The following is a 14062-nucleotide window of genomic DNA, read 5'->3' as shown; positions in this document are numbered from 1 at the left end:
AGTAGCCTTGGCAAGTCGGGGTGTGGGTGCTGCTGGGAGATGTAGTCGCGCTACAGCAGGAGAGCAGCGCTGGCTGGTTACCCCTCACTGCTCTGGCGCTAGGGCTGCCTGCCTGGGGCTGCCCTATTGGGATGAGATTTGAATGGAGATCGGGGGCATTTCATTGCAAGCATGCCAGTGTCCCGATGCCCTTGAAGAGAAGGGGAGAGCCGGGCGGCAGTAGGTTGGAGCTTGTGTGTGAGTGTAGCTTGTGTGTGTGTGCGAGCGGCTGGAGAGAGTCCAGTCTATGCGCCTTAGTCGCACGACTGAATACAGCAAGATCAGCTCGATTTAAACGGCTCGGAGATGAGCGCTTAGCCGGCGGCTGATGCGCTGACAGCAGTGTTGTCTCTGTTAATGCAGGTCACCGGCAAGTGCTAAAACTCTATATTTACAGCGCGTACAGCAGCCATCCATCATGGGAAAGCGCTCAGCAGCCCGACTCGCAGCCCGACCCGCAGCCCTGCTTTACTGCTGCTACCTGTCCCTCCCCGGCTACAATAGGATAACCTTACAATCCCCAGCTCCCATTACTTTCTATTCGTGGGAACCTGCTGCCTTCTGTACCGGGCAAATGAACCGCAGCTTAACCCTTTGTGGGCCGGGCAACGCTACTGCCACTCAAAAAAAAATGTTAAAAAAAAAAAGTGAAGCTGCTTGTAGTTACCTAAAGATTAACCACCTTTACCTGTCTGTCACACACACCTATACTGTGGGCAAGCATACATATACATAGACATATGATATCAACATTCTATAGAAATATCCACATTCTCTCTCTATATATATATCTTTCTGCCTGCCTATCTCTAGCTCTCTGTACAGTCCATTCATGAGTAATAGTAGGGTGAGTGAGTTTTGTACAGATCACTATTTCCCATCTGCCAGTGGGTGACAAAGAAGCCCCCCCACCCGTGTACCAGTACTAACCCACTGTGCCACATGAAACTAATAGTAAGCCAGTGACACAGGCGGCTCCATGTGTAATGCTGGGGGATAGATTCCATATGAGGGCTGATGTGGCCTTTACTGTGCGGCTGCTACGCGTTGCCATGTACACTGAGGCTGGCAGCCTGGCACACAGCAGGAGGCTTGATCCCTGGCATCTCTCTACTGTACAGGCACTCACGTTGCTGCTGCAGCGATTAAATGTAGAAATGAAAGGACAACATGTCCCATTATTTAAAGGCAACCCCCCCTTTATAGGAAATCGATGGTAATGGTTTACGTTAAGATGCTCGTGTAATGTTACACAGAAGGATGTGCGACTGACAGGGGAGACAGGGAAGGGCAGAGCGGAGGAGTGGGAGAGCGCTGATGGCTTGCAAGGTGCCATTTAATATAGGGGGATGGGAGGGGGCTGCTCCCTGGATCAACCTTCTCCGCTCACACAGCCGGGACTGAAGGGGCATGAACTCGCTAATGTCCTGGGTAACGGCTCAAATGAATGAGCGGATACACTGAGAGGAGCAGCGGCAACACGGGGGGTGAGGTCACAATGGAAGTGCAATTAGGCAGCAGGGATTGCTGAGCCCCCACCCCTGGGCCTGACAGTTACACACGGCTTGTTGGGTTTAGTATTACCCGTAGGCTAAACGGAGGCACCCATTAAACTTAGCCACATATAGTGAACTGGGGATTAAGGGGAGGTGCAGATAATAGATGATAGAGATTTAAAGATATTGAGAGATGATTATAGAGATGAGAGAGACATTTTATCTATCTATTTCTATCTATCATCTATTTCTATCTAACTATCTATCTATCATCTATTTCTATCTATCATCTATTTCTATCTATCATCATCTATCTATTTATTTATTATTTATCTATCTATCTATCATCTATTTATCTATCATCTATCTATCTATCTGTCTGTCTATCATCTATCTATCTATCTATCTATCTATCTATCTATCATCTATCTATCTATCATCTATCTATCTATCTATCTATCTATCTATCTATCTATCTATCTATCTATCTATCATCTATTTATCTATCTATCTATCTATCATCTATTTATCTATCATCTATCTATCTATCTATCTATCTATCTATCTATCTATCTATCTATCATCATCTATATCATCATCAAGTTGCAGCGCCCAATGTGAGCTGCCAAACCCAGTATAAAGCCAGGCTGCGATTAACCCTTTAAGGATTAGTTGAGTTACTTGGCAGACATCCTCAGTGGGATGAATGGGGAAGAGGAATGTGCAGAGAAAGAGATATGTCATTAGCCGGGAGGGGGGAGGAATCTGATAGCCCCATACAGTGTCGGTCTCTTACCAAAGACACCTTAGCATTGCATTACAGGCAGCAGCCAGTGCCCTTATCTCCTGCTTTGGCTTTAATTGACTGTGAGCAGCAGTGCCCTTGCCGGCTGGGGCTACAGACAAGGCGGAAGGTGTGCAATGTGCTTCCCCTGCCCCACACTCAGCAGCAGCAGCAGCAGCACAGAGAGCTTTTAGCCGGGGCTGGGCTCAGCTCTATCAGCTCCATACACACTGAAGCCAAGGAAGCTGCTTCCTTGTGGCAAAGGCTGTCAGGAACCCACTGATCAATACAAGTGAACTGGCGCCTCCAAGATTTGATTGAGCTGGAGAAGAGAGTCTGAATGGGATGTTCTACCATTAACAATCCCCCAGGTACATAGAAATGGAAGAATTACTCAGGTACAGTTATTAACTGTACTAACATAAAAGAGAAGCTACACACACACACACACACACACACACAACAAGCCAGAATAAGCAAGGCATAGCCCGGGCCTCCCTGGGGAGCTGTAATAGAGAGTCTATCTGCTGCTGCTGTCTTCTAAAGCGAAAGATGGCAAGATAGGAACTCATGGAAGATGGCAGTGCCTCTTACAATCATAATCACACCTAAAAAGCCCAGCACATGATCTGCTTAGGGATCAAGGAAAAGCCTACTGGGAATAGCTGTATCAGTCTCCTTCCTTTAACCCTTTCCTGTGCTGCAGGCTGTTTGGCTACATATAACCAAGGGGGTAGGGGTATACCCCAGTCAGCAATTACCGATAACATGGAATGAGATGTAACCTGTTTCATATACTCAGTGGCTACAATTAAAGAAACCAATGCGATCTAATATGGAGTATATTTTGTAATTTGTTACTTTAATGCTTTCTAGGCCATATCGTGTCCTGCGTTCTGGTAACAGATGCCAGGGGCCAAATAGCCTTGTGGGGCCCTGAATAAAGTGCAGTATGACTGTATGCTGGAAAACAGCCTATGGCTATAGATGTACATTTGATAAGAGTGATAGTGCAGCACCACTATATTCTCAAGCATTTGTGGACTTGCCTCCCCTGCCTGCCCTGCCTACTCTGCCTACCCTGCCTACCCTGCCTGCCCTAGCATTGGAATGCAGTACTGATGCAGAACCTACCCACAGTTACACAGTTACATAGGGTTGAAAAAAGACCAGAGTCCATCAAGTTCAACCCTTCCAAGTAAACCCAGCACACACAAACCTATACTGACCTATCTATACACTCACATACATAAACCCTATATACACACATTAATGCTAACTGTAGATATTGGTATCACAGTAGCCTTGTGGCCCCAGGGTTGGACTGGTTGGCCTAGAACAGCAGATAAGTTACCAAGTGACCCTCACTAAAAGCTATAGCCCAGGGGGAATGTACTGTAGTTTGCAGCCCTCTGCTGTAGATAAGTTTACACTGGGAAGCGCTGCAAGCTGCTGTGCATTGGCCATTAATGCCTGAGAACACACACCCGCAGATTTTCCGGTAATAATCGTAAATTCGGTGTAACATACATCTCTTCCCATTAATGGCTCCTCAAAGAGACAGTGGGTTGCTGACATTTTTATGGCTGCTACAAATAGCAGTGATCAAAATTCCCCTTATGTTATTTCCCTAGCTTTTAGTTTCCTAGTTATCTCACATGTTTAATTCTGCCAAGCATCCATCGGTTAATGTTACCATGCCATTTTATATAAAGCCTTGTTTGGAACCCTGGTTGTTATTGTACTACAACTCCCAGAATACATTAACCCATGATTATATGTCGAATGCAGAGATCCAGAGATATAAAATAATATACATTTTAGGGCAGTAACTATGGGTTAGTGGGAGTGATTCCCACTCCATGTAGCAGCAATCAGATGCCCTAGGGAAGGAGTTTGTACAATTAACGCTAGCTTTATACTAAATGCCCCACCCTTGGGACTCTCACCATTTATTTGGAGCCCTCTCTGTGCCAGAAGTGATGTCCATCTTTGAAGTTGGAGGTATTATAGCATTAAAAGAGATGCAACATAAAGCTACAGTACAAATTGATGGTCCCCTAATAATTGTGCCATACATTACATGACTCAGTATAAACAGTAATGATTCACATCAGTCCAGCAGAGCTTACAATCTGCGCACAACAGCTCCCACATTGGCTGGCTCAGAAGTGCATCAGTGCTTTGTAATCGGCATTGTGCAAACACACTCAACCTGCTCATCGTGTATTTAAAGAAATGTCTGTGACTAATCGGGCCAACTGCTTTGCAAATCACAAGGCTGTCATTATTCCAGGCAAGAAATCAGAGAGATGTACGTGTTCATTAAATATGTATTAGTCTTATAGCAAGCACAACTTTTTTTTTATCCCTTTCCATTTGGCAAATAACACCCAGAATTAATTACCCGTGATATGTGTTTAATAACTAGCAAGTCAAAGCACACTGCAGCGTTCTGCGCTGTCTGCCAGCGATATACAAGATTCTGATACAAGATTCTGCACGCAGACGCGCAAACTGTGCGCAAAAGGCATAAGATGCACATAAACCTTCTTGTATGTGATAGCAGGGCAGTGTCCCAGCGTTAGACCAGACATGTTGTGGAGTTAATTCTCAGGCTGCGTTATTCTCCTGTATATCCACATTTATGAGCGGAAGGTGCAACTGACAGAATGCAGGATCTCCCTTGTCTCCTTCAATCCATTCGCTTTTGGGCAAGGCAAACAGCTCTTTTAAGGCGCAAGAGAGACATCTAGTGGCCACATGGAGCATTATAGAAATAAGAACTCAGCTCGCAGCGACTTGACTACGGTTTGCCAAGTGCGGAGAATACAAAGCAACCGATTTCACTTCGATTCCATCAGGTGATTCAACATAGGCTTTATTGTTTATTTTAGTTTAAATGGCATATGTCGTAGTGATAGTTCATAAAAACTAAAGGAAGACTTTAAATCCTGGAAAGTGTCTGTGAGGGGAAGTACAGTGTTCAGTACAGACAGCAGTAGTATTTCCCTTTCAGCTTATTTCATGAAGGGGTGATAGTGTTATAGTTCAGCAGATTATGGTGGTAGAGTATCTATTCTATTCTCCTGTTTGAAATTAAAACTGCAGAGGGTTGCATTAACCTAGGCAGGAGATAGCATCCAAGGGGAAGCTACACCAATGTCTTTAAGTGTGTGTGTTGGGGTGGGGGATGGAAAATAACACTGAACAGTAAAATTAATTGAAGTGTAAAATGTAATTCTAAGAAATTAGATTAGCATACATTAATTAAACACCACTGGTTTTAAAGTTCTTTGGGAATGTAATTGCTGTTGAAAGCAGTATCTGTCCTTTTCTGCATTGCTGGTTTTCTCTCTTGAAACAATATAGCAGAAGTCAACCTTGCATGCATCTTTACAGGTCTGCTGGCTTGTGCTGCATTGTATCAGGAGTTTGAACCACTGGGGCAGAAAATACAAAGGGACAGACAGATACTGCTTTTAACAGCAGTTATATTTAGAAATAAACATGAAGCCATTTGATGATTCCTTTGTTTTGAGAGGCTAATTAAAGACATTTTTCTACACTTTTTTTTTCTACCATCTCAGGGTGAGTTTCATGTTTAATATCCCACAGCAGTGGCGGGCCAGGCTGGCTAGGTTCCTACACATGTGACTAGGGAAGGCGGGTTTGAGGAGTGGCCAATAACAGATCAGCCGTAGGACTTGACTCAACTTGGGGAAGGCAGAAAGAAGAGATATGTACCTAGTGTCCCCCCCAGATGCACCCTGGGCACAAGCCTCTTTTGTCTATCCCTAGTTCCTAACTACAGAGCCAATTCAATATATGCCCTCAGAACATATTGTAGTATAAATACAGTGCCAATGTCATGTATAATAATCCTACAGTAAATGCAGTTCCAACTTCATCTATAATACCTCCATATTGTTTATTGTAGGGAAATTCTTGATGTATGTTTGGGGAGGCTTAGCCATTAAAATCCATCCTTATAATAATGTATATTGGAAAGTTGACTAGGTTTTCCTTTGGGGTCTGGTCTGCACATTATCTGCAACAGAAAGGCACATTTGAGTATGGAGCACATATGGCGTCACTATGGAGAAAGGAAACTAAGTTAGGGTTTCTACATTTTTTTGGTTAGCCGAAGGATTAAAAAATTAATAAACATTGTATTGGTATCTGCAAATAGTGTCATTTTTAAAACATCAAAGTAGTTTTACAGGAAAAAGTGAATTTAAATTTAAAAAAAAACTCAGGTCACTTGTGTGCATGCATAGAGAGGCATAAGCAAATAAGCAGACAGAGGCAGATTAGAATTTAAGGGCTCATTCTAGCTGTTATCTGACCAGTGAAATTCCTGCACTGTGTAATACAAGTGATTTTTTTTGTTAATGCCGAGTGGCTGATTCAATGTGCTGTTCTCTAGTGCTGAGTTTGTAGCAGCCTATAGCACTGGTCAGTTTTCAGAGTAGGTAAAGCTGGGGCCATGTCTAGAGAACAGGGCTCAAGGTTCTGTTAATTGGATTGGTGACTGAGTCTCCTTCCTTGCACAGAGCTGTAGTTCTGTCATGCCGCCCCCGCCCCCACCCCCAGCAAAAAATATGCAGAAGGCCCAGAGCAGCAAACTCACCTGGCCCCCAACCCTGACGCCCCCACCACTAGTGATGGGCGAAATGTTTTGCCAGGCATGGATTTGCGGTGAATTCCGCCATTGGCGGATTGTTTTGCAAAACGGATGAAAAAATTTGCAGCGCGTCCAAAAATTGCCAACAACAAAAGAATAGTCGCAGGTGACAATTCTTTTTTTGACGCACAACATTTTTGCTGTTTCGCAAATTTTTCGCCGTTTCGCAAATCTTTTAAAAGATTCGCAAATTTTTTGGCGAAATGGGACAGATTCGCTCATCACTACCCCCATCTGGTCACATTTAAAATTCCACTCCCTGCCTGCTCTCCTTCTTGAGAGCTGGGGTGGAGCAGAGATTTATATGTAGCAATGGAGGAAGCAGATGCCATGGTGAGGGCCCCCCTCCACACCACTGATCCTAAGGCCACTGGAACATAGGGGTTCTGTCCGCTGCTGCCATTCTGCAGGAAGCTAACTACAAAATAGTCTCTATATCTCAAAAATCCATCAGTATTTAATAAATTACACAAGTTAAAAGTGGATGGACAGCCTACTCACTGCATATGAGCAATAAATACACAAAATTATATAAATAAAATAAAACTTCACTTTGGCGCAATGAGGAATTAGGTTATACAGGTAAAACTTTAAGAATACGGCACTGGTGGTATATCACTTATTGGGATCTCCCCAACTCTCACCTGTCCTGTAGATACTCAGAACCAGCACTTCAGTCTTGTAATGTCATGTTGCCAACCTCCTCTGCCTCACTCTCACCACCTCTGTCTCACAGATTGCACAGAAGCACAGCCTGTAGCTCCGAACCAGTTGCCAAGAAAGCCATTCATATCTTTTCATCAGGGGACTCACCAACTGGTTAAGGTCCCCATACACGGGCCGATTATAGCTGCCGATATCGGTCCTTTGGACTGACTCGGCAGCTTGTCGGCCCGTGTAGGGACAGAAGCGAGGGGCCTGGGCATTCAATATCAGTCAGATCGGGGACCGCATCGGCTCGTTGATGCGGTCCCTAAACAGACTGCCCCATTGCCGCATGTATAATTCGATCGTTTGGCCCCAGGGCCAAACGATCGAATTCGCCTACATGCCTCCCCAATATCGCCCACCCGTAGGTGTGGATATCGGGTGAAGATCCGCTCACTTGGCGACATCGTCAAGCGAGCGGATCTGCCCATGTATGGGCAGCTTTAGGGTGAAGACACACAGAGCAACTAGTAGCAGCTACTTGTCACGGCTACAGGAATAGACAATGCTGATTATTTACTGACAATTGTCTCTACGTGTGTTTAAGCAGAGGCAATTCTCAGTATTGTCCATGGCAGGGTATTTTGTGGCATTTAGTAGTCGTGACAAGTAACTGCTACTATAGCAGTTTATGGAGCAATTGTAAAATTGCCAAAAGGTGTTAAAAAAAAACAATGCCTTTGCATCGCATTTCAGCTTCAAAGCTTCATCATCAGGTATAATTTGTGCACTGGGGTCCATTTAGAGGGGTTGAACTTGATGGACTTTGGTCTTTTTTCAACCCAACTTTTTGTAAGCATGTAACTATAAATGGAGAACATATTGTCTTTTTTGTATATTAATCCATTTATTATTGGGTAATGTTACTACCAGTAGGCCTTCTTGTAGTTCAACCACTTCGTTTGATGTAAATTTGGCAGTGGATAAAATGCCGCTGTGTGCATGTTGTAACACACAGAGCGCTAACAGGCTGACCTTGGCACTGAAACACTTGCCGGAAGAAGCCAGAGTGTAAGTCATGCCTGCACAGAGACAAGTTGTGTGTGGAGGAACTAATAATTGCTTATAAATATTTCATGATGCAATCTCTGCTAAGTTTTGGATGTTCCAACAATGTTCCAGGGGCTGTCTTTTGCCTTGTGGATTATGAAGTTGATCTCATTCTATGAGATACTCAACACAGTGGATAAATATTCACCCCTACTCTGATCAGGGGCAATCCATGAATTCTGGCAAATGCCAGAGGGGCTGCTGTAAGATGCCATAGACAGTCACTATTTATTTGGCTGATGGGGGCTGTTTGGGCCTCTGTGTACCTGAAACGCCAGGGCCTATTTTGTATCCCAGTCCAGACTTGATCCCTACAATATGGGAAATGCTGCAATTTATCACCTGCAATTTAATTACTTGTTCACCTACAGGAAAAAGAGACAAACACCAAATGTAGAAATCATTTTTAACTATCCAGATGCTTGGAGCCCTTTAACAGTGTGACAATTATGCATGACCCTTAGCTGTCCACCCATACCATTTACCTGGGAAGTGGGAGTATAATAATATTTTTTGTCTTCTACTAAGTTCAGCTGCAGTGCAGAATTTAATTAAAACAGCTAAAAGAAACTGAACTGTTGGTTAGCTTGGGATGGTCACTTGGTGAGCTTGGGAGTTGCTAATGATGTGCATGGAGGGTCAGATTTACGCTGCGTGGAAGACGTATTTGCTTGCAATAATGGTGATGATTAGTATCATATTTATTCATTAATATTGCTCCAAAATATCCTGCAGCACGTTAGGAAAAAGTTAATCATTCACCTCAGTCCCTTCTTAATGGGGCTTGCAATCTAATTTTCCTATTCACAAACCCAAGAAGAACATACAGCCTCATCTACAAGGCAGGGCATACCTTTTTTTGTTTGAGTATGTAATTTGTGTATTCAAATTCAATTCAATACAAATAATAATAGTGCTAGGCAGCATATGTAATATTTAACACAATTATATTATATACAGTATATATACATATATATATTCTTTTTTTTTTTTTTTTTAAACTGTTCTCCAAGTTGCAAAGCCCCACCTTTAATCCTTAGCTGGCACAGCCTTGCATTCCTGAGGCTGCCTCACTCACCATAACTTGCCCTTATATAAAGATTTAGCCCAAAAATGCATACAAAATCAATCTTGGCAGGGATTGGATTCCAAATACAATATGTATCTGCTCCTTCTGAGAGGCCCTGCCCTGGCTGGAGCTGCCACAGTAAATGACACGGTGCAGAAGAGAATGTGGGTGGGGTGCTTTTTGTTCATCAGCAGGGTGAAGTTGAGCAAATGGCAATTATGAAGCTTAGTTTATTTTGGATAAGGCAGTTATTCTTCCCCAGGCTACACCAATAGTAATGTCCAGCAATATCTCTCTGACTGGGGTGCTAGTGAGCTGATTCCCCTTCCTGACTGAGCTTCCTCACAGACTTGTAACGTAACAGGAGACTCTGCTTACAAATCTTCAGCCTGCTGCTTCCATCTTCCTTAATTCCCCTTTGCTTCTCAGCCTTTTGGCTAAGATGAAGGGGGAGATTTACCAAGATCCGAGCGCTCGGAGCGTTCGCATGAACTTTTTCACACGGGCGCGTGAAAAATTCGGAAAGGCTCTGCCGCTGTTTACAATGCTTTGGTACGAAAATTCTGTGACTTTCGGATCACCAATACGATATTATCGTGACTAATACGATTTTTTTGTAAGCATTTTCGTGATATTTGCGATCTTCATAAATTTTCATTCCCAATCCGAATTTTTCCCATTTGGGATTCAAACTTGTATTTTGATAAATCTGCCCCCAAGTGTAGTATCTGTTCCTCTGGCTACAGATCCTCTGACTAAGGGGTCGGCAGCTTGTTCATATAATGTTGTAGCACTTTAGTTCACCTTTAAGGAATTACCTTTCCTCAGGATCGGACTGAGGGGTGCAGGGCCCCCTAAACTCCCCTTCCTGCAGGGGCCCCCCTATCCCCCCGCAGGGTCCCCCACCCCACGTCCTCCCCTGAGCGCACATAAATTTAACGCGTCAGGGGGAGAACGGTCGGGCAGGAGGAACGCCGGGGCCCACCGGGATTTTTCGGACCCTGCCCTTCCTAGTGCACATGGCTGACTGCCCAAGGAACACCAATCCCAATTAAGCATTATTACAAGTGCCTTTATTCACACTTTGGTCATAGAAAAAATGCAGCACAAGGATTTAGCATTCACCTTTCAATAACAATTCCACAAAGAATGTTCTGGAAAACTGGTTTTAAAACAGGGCCAGAGCAGGAAAGACAGCCGCTGGGCTTTGTGTGTGCTATTAGAACCGATGAAACAAAATTGAGGTGAATAGAAATGTAACTTTACCTTCCGCTGAGTCAGTGTATCAGACTCTCTGCTCTAGCTGTTCCCTCCTGCCTTTTCAGCTTTATTCCAGAGGACTGAACTCAACACTACAATATTAACCTGAATGCACTTCTGCTTCTCCAAGCTCCAGATACCACACAGCCTTTCATTCGGAAATGTTTACATTTTATTTTGAGTTCAATGGCATTTTAATGTATGTAATTCTGTACTGTCATTCATAATTTGTGTCCAGTTAGTGAAGAGGTGCTATAGCCTAATGGTAGAAATGAGAATGGACTCATGGGAATTTTCTCAAACAAGGTCACACTAAACCTGTGCCCATGGAGTAATCCTCTGGTATTCTGGTAGTTCGGTACAACCCTATTTACCATTGTGTTTGGAGATCATTTAAACTCTAATCTTTAATAAATAAATCACCTTTTGATTTACTCAAGTTCCAAAAGAGTTGTACCTACAGATAACTACTGTACTGTAACTTATAGCACGTGTGGCCATACCCTTTATTCCTTTGAAGTTAATGAAACATATAACATTATAGTGTTTGACTTGGGTTTTCTTTGCCCACTGGAAACCTCACCTCAAGGACCCCCACCGCTGCTGGCAAAGCTCCCCATACCCATCCCCAGCCCTCGCCACCCCAATGCTTACACCTTCTTCTTACCTCCGGCCGCACAGGCATCCACCCATAAAGATAACACCCCTACCCCCCCCCCCCCCCCATCCCTCACTGCAGATGCTGTACTGAAGCCCATTGGAAGTGGGGACCACCCGGGATTTCTCCAGGTGCCATGGTAGCCCAGTCCAAACCTGCAACAATAGTTGAAACATGATATCCAATTTTGGATGGAAGCTGGACAGAAGAATTTAGGGCTCATGTACCAAGTGTAGGGCACAGTGCAAAATGTAAAAAATGGGCAGAAAGCATCATAGATTTTTACACTGTTATACCCTATCCAGGTAAATATAAGTTATTCTGGTGGTAAAGCATAATGCATTGGACTAACTCTGAAAGTTCTGAACAAGGAAGAAGTAATTAGCATATTGTGTTAGAAAGCCATTCATTTGATATCAGGCAACTATGTATTGAAAAAGAGAAGTTTAATAGGAGCCCATTCTCAGGTACTTTAAACTTCATAACAGGTGATTCCACTGATGTACTTCACTGCTTGCTAAGTACTACAGTTGTAGACAACACCTCAGTGGTGCCTTTAGATCCCAGTGGTGCTATTTGATGCCTTTTGCTAATTACTGATATGGTAAATAAACTAATAAAAATAATGCAACTTGTATGTAAAAAAAAAGTTGGCTATTCTAAACCAGGAACAAATTGGTACATCTCTTTATCACCTAAAAAGTGATTTTATTCTTCAAAGTTTTCAATCATAAAATTGTAAAAAAAAATCGCTTGCTGAAAAGAGTGCCATACGCTCCTACCTGTGCCTGCACCCGAATTAATGGAATATGCTTGGGTGCAGGCACATGTAGCCGATATCCGCGAAGATATGAAGTCTTGCGTTTTTTGGCAGGTATCGGCAACATGTGCTGCACCCGAGCGTATTTCATAAATTCGGGTGCAGGCACAAGGTAGGGTAAATGTACAGTAGCGGGGGCATTTTCTCGCCAAGTGTTTTTCGGCTTACCGAGAATACGCCCGTGTGGCATCAGCCTTAATGAATGTCCAGCAATAGATGGGTACTTATTGCCTGCCTATGGGGCAGCAAAAGCTAAAAGAGCTAAAATTAAGATTTTTACATTTTTTTTTTGGCTCTTTAAGTAATAAGAGCACTTTTGTTCTCTCTGCACTAGCATTGCAGCCCCTTGACCTACTCTGAGGCAAAAATCTAAGTGCAGGGGGGACAGGGAGGCAGCACTGACTTGTTCAGAGCTCAGCAATGCCCAGATGCAGATGCTGTGATTAAAGAATACTTTTGGAATTTTTACATTTTAAACGAAAATTTCTGAAGATCGCAAATATCACGAAAATGCTTCCGAAAAAATCGTATTAGTCACGATAATATCGTATTTATGAACAAAGAAGAGGAAGTAACCCTGCACTAAAGCCTCAGGGTGCACACATTGTGTTAAGATTTACAAGCAATGAAAAGAAAAGAGACACAATTATTGTATAAGCACACCTGTATTACCAGAATAAAAACAACAACTTTTATTATTAATCGTTAAAATTACTACATTTAAAACAAAGGAGAAAAAGTAGGAAAGATTAAAACCAATCTCTCTTGTATTGGGCTACTGGTGAGAGTTGTTGAAACAGTTTCAACTCTTTCAGTCTGCAATCTACAACATTGTATCTGCAACAATGTTGTAGATTGCAGACTGAAAGAGTTGAAACTGTTTCAACAACTCTCACCAGTAGCCCAATACAAGAGAGATTGGTTTTATTCTTTCCTACTTTTTCTCCTTTGTTTTAAATGTAGTAATTTTAACGATTAATAATAAAAGTTTTTGTTTATATTCTGGTAATACAGGTGTGCTTATACAATAATTGTGTCTCTTTTCTTTTCATTGCTTGATAATATCGTATTGGCGATCCGAAAGTCACGAAATTTTCGTACCGAACAATTGTAAACAGCTGCAAAACCGAGCCAATTTTTTCACACTTGAAATGCAAAAAAGTCGCACAAGCGTAAAAAAAAATACGATTGGACCGATCGAACAAACGCTCGGAGCGTTCGTGGATAAGTAAATGTGCCCCTTTGTGATACATAACATACTGGCAGCATCCTTAATATCAAATTAGTTTTCATTAGAGATTAGGCTGAATAACGAATCCACAAAAGGTATGGCCAGACTCTAGAATAACACTAAACCCTAATTTGTATATTTACATTTGAGAGAATTTTTTAAAACCTTATAAGCACTGGCTATTTTATAAGCTCCTAGAGGGGCAGCTCCACCGTTTGGCAACCTTTGCTCTATACAAAATATTCCTGTTTGCACCCCCA

The sequence above is a fragment of the Xenopus tropicalis genome, chromosome 8 (genome assembly GCF_000004195.4).
Source record: "Xenopus tropicalis strain Nigerian chromosome 8, UCB_Xtro_10.0, whole genome shotgun sequence".
NCBI lineage: Eukaryota > Metazoa > Chordata > Amphibia > Anura > Pipidae > Xenopus > Xenopus tropicalis.
Note: the sequence above shows the minus strand (reverse complement) of the source record.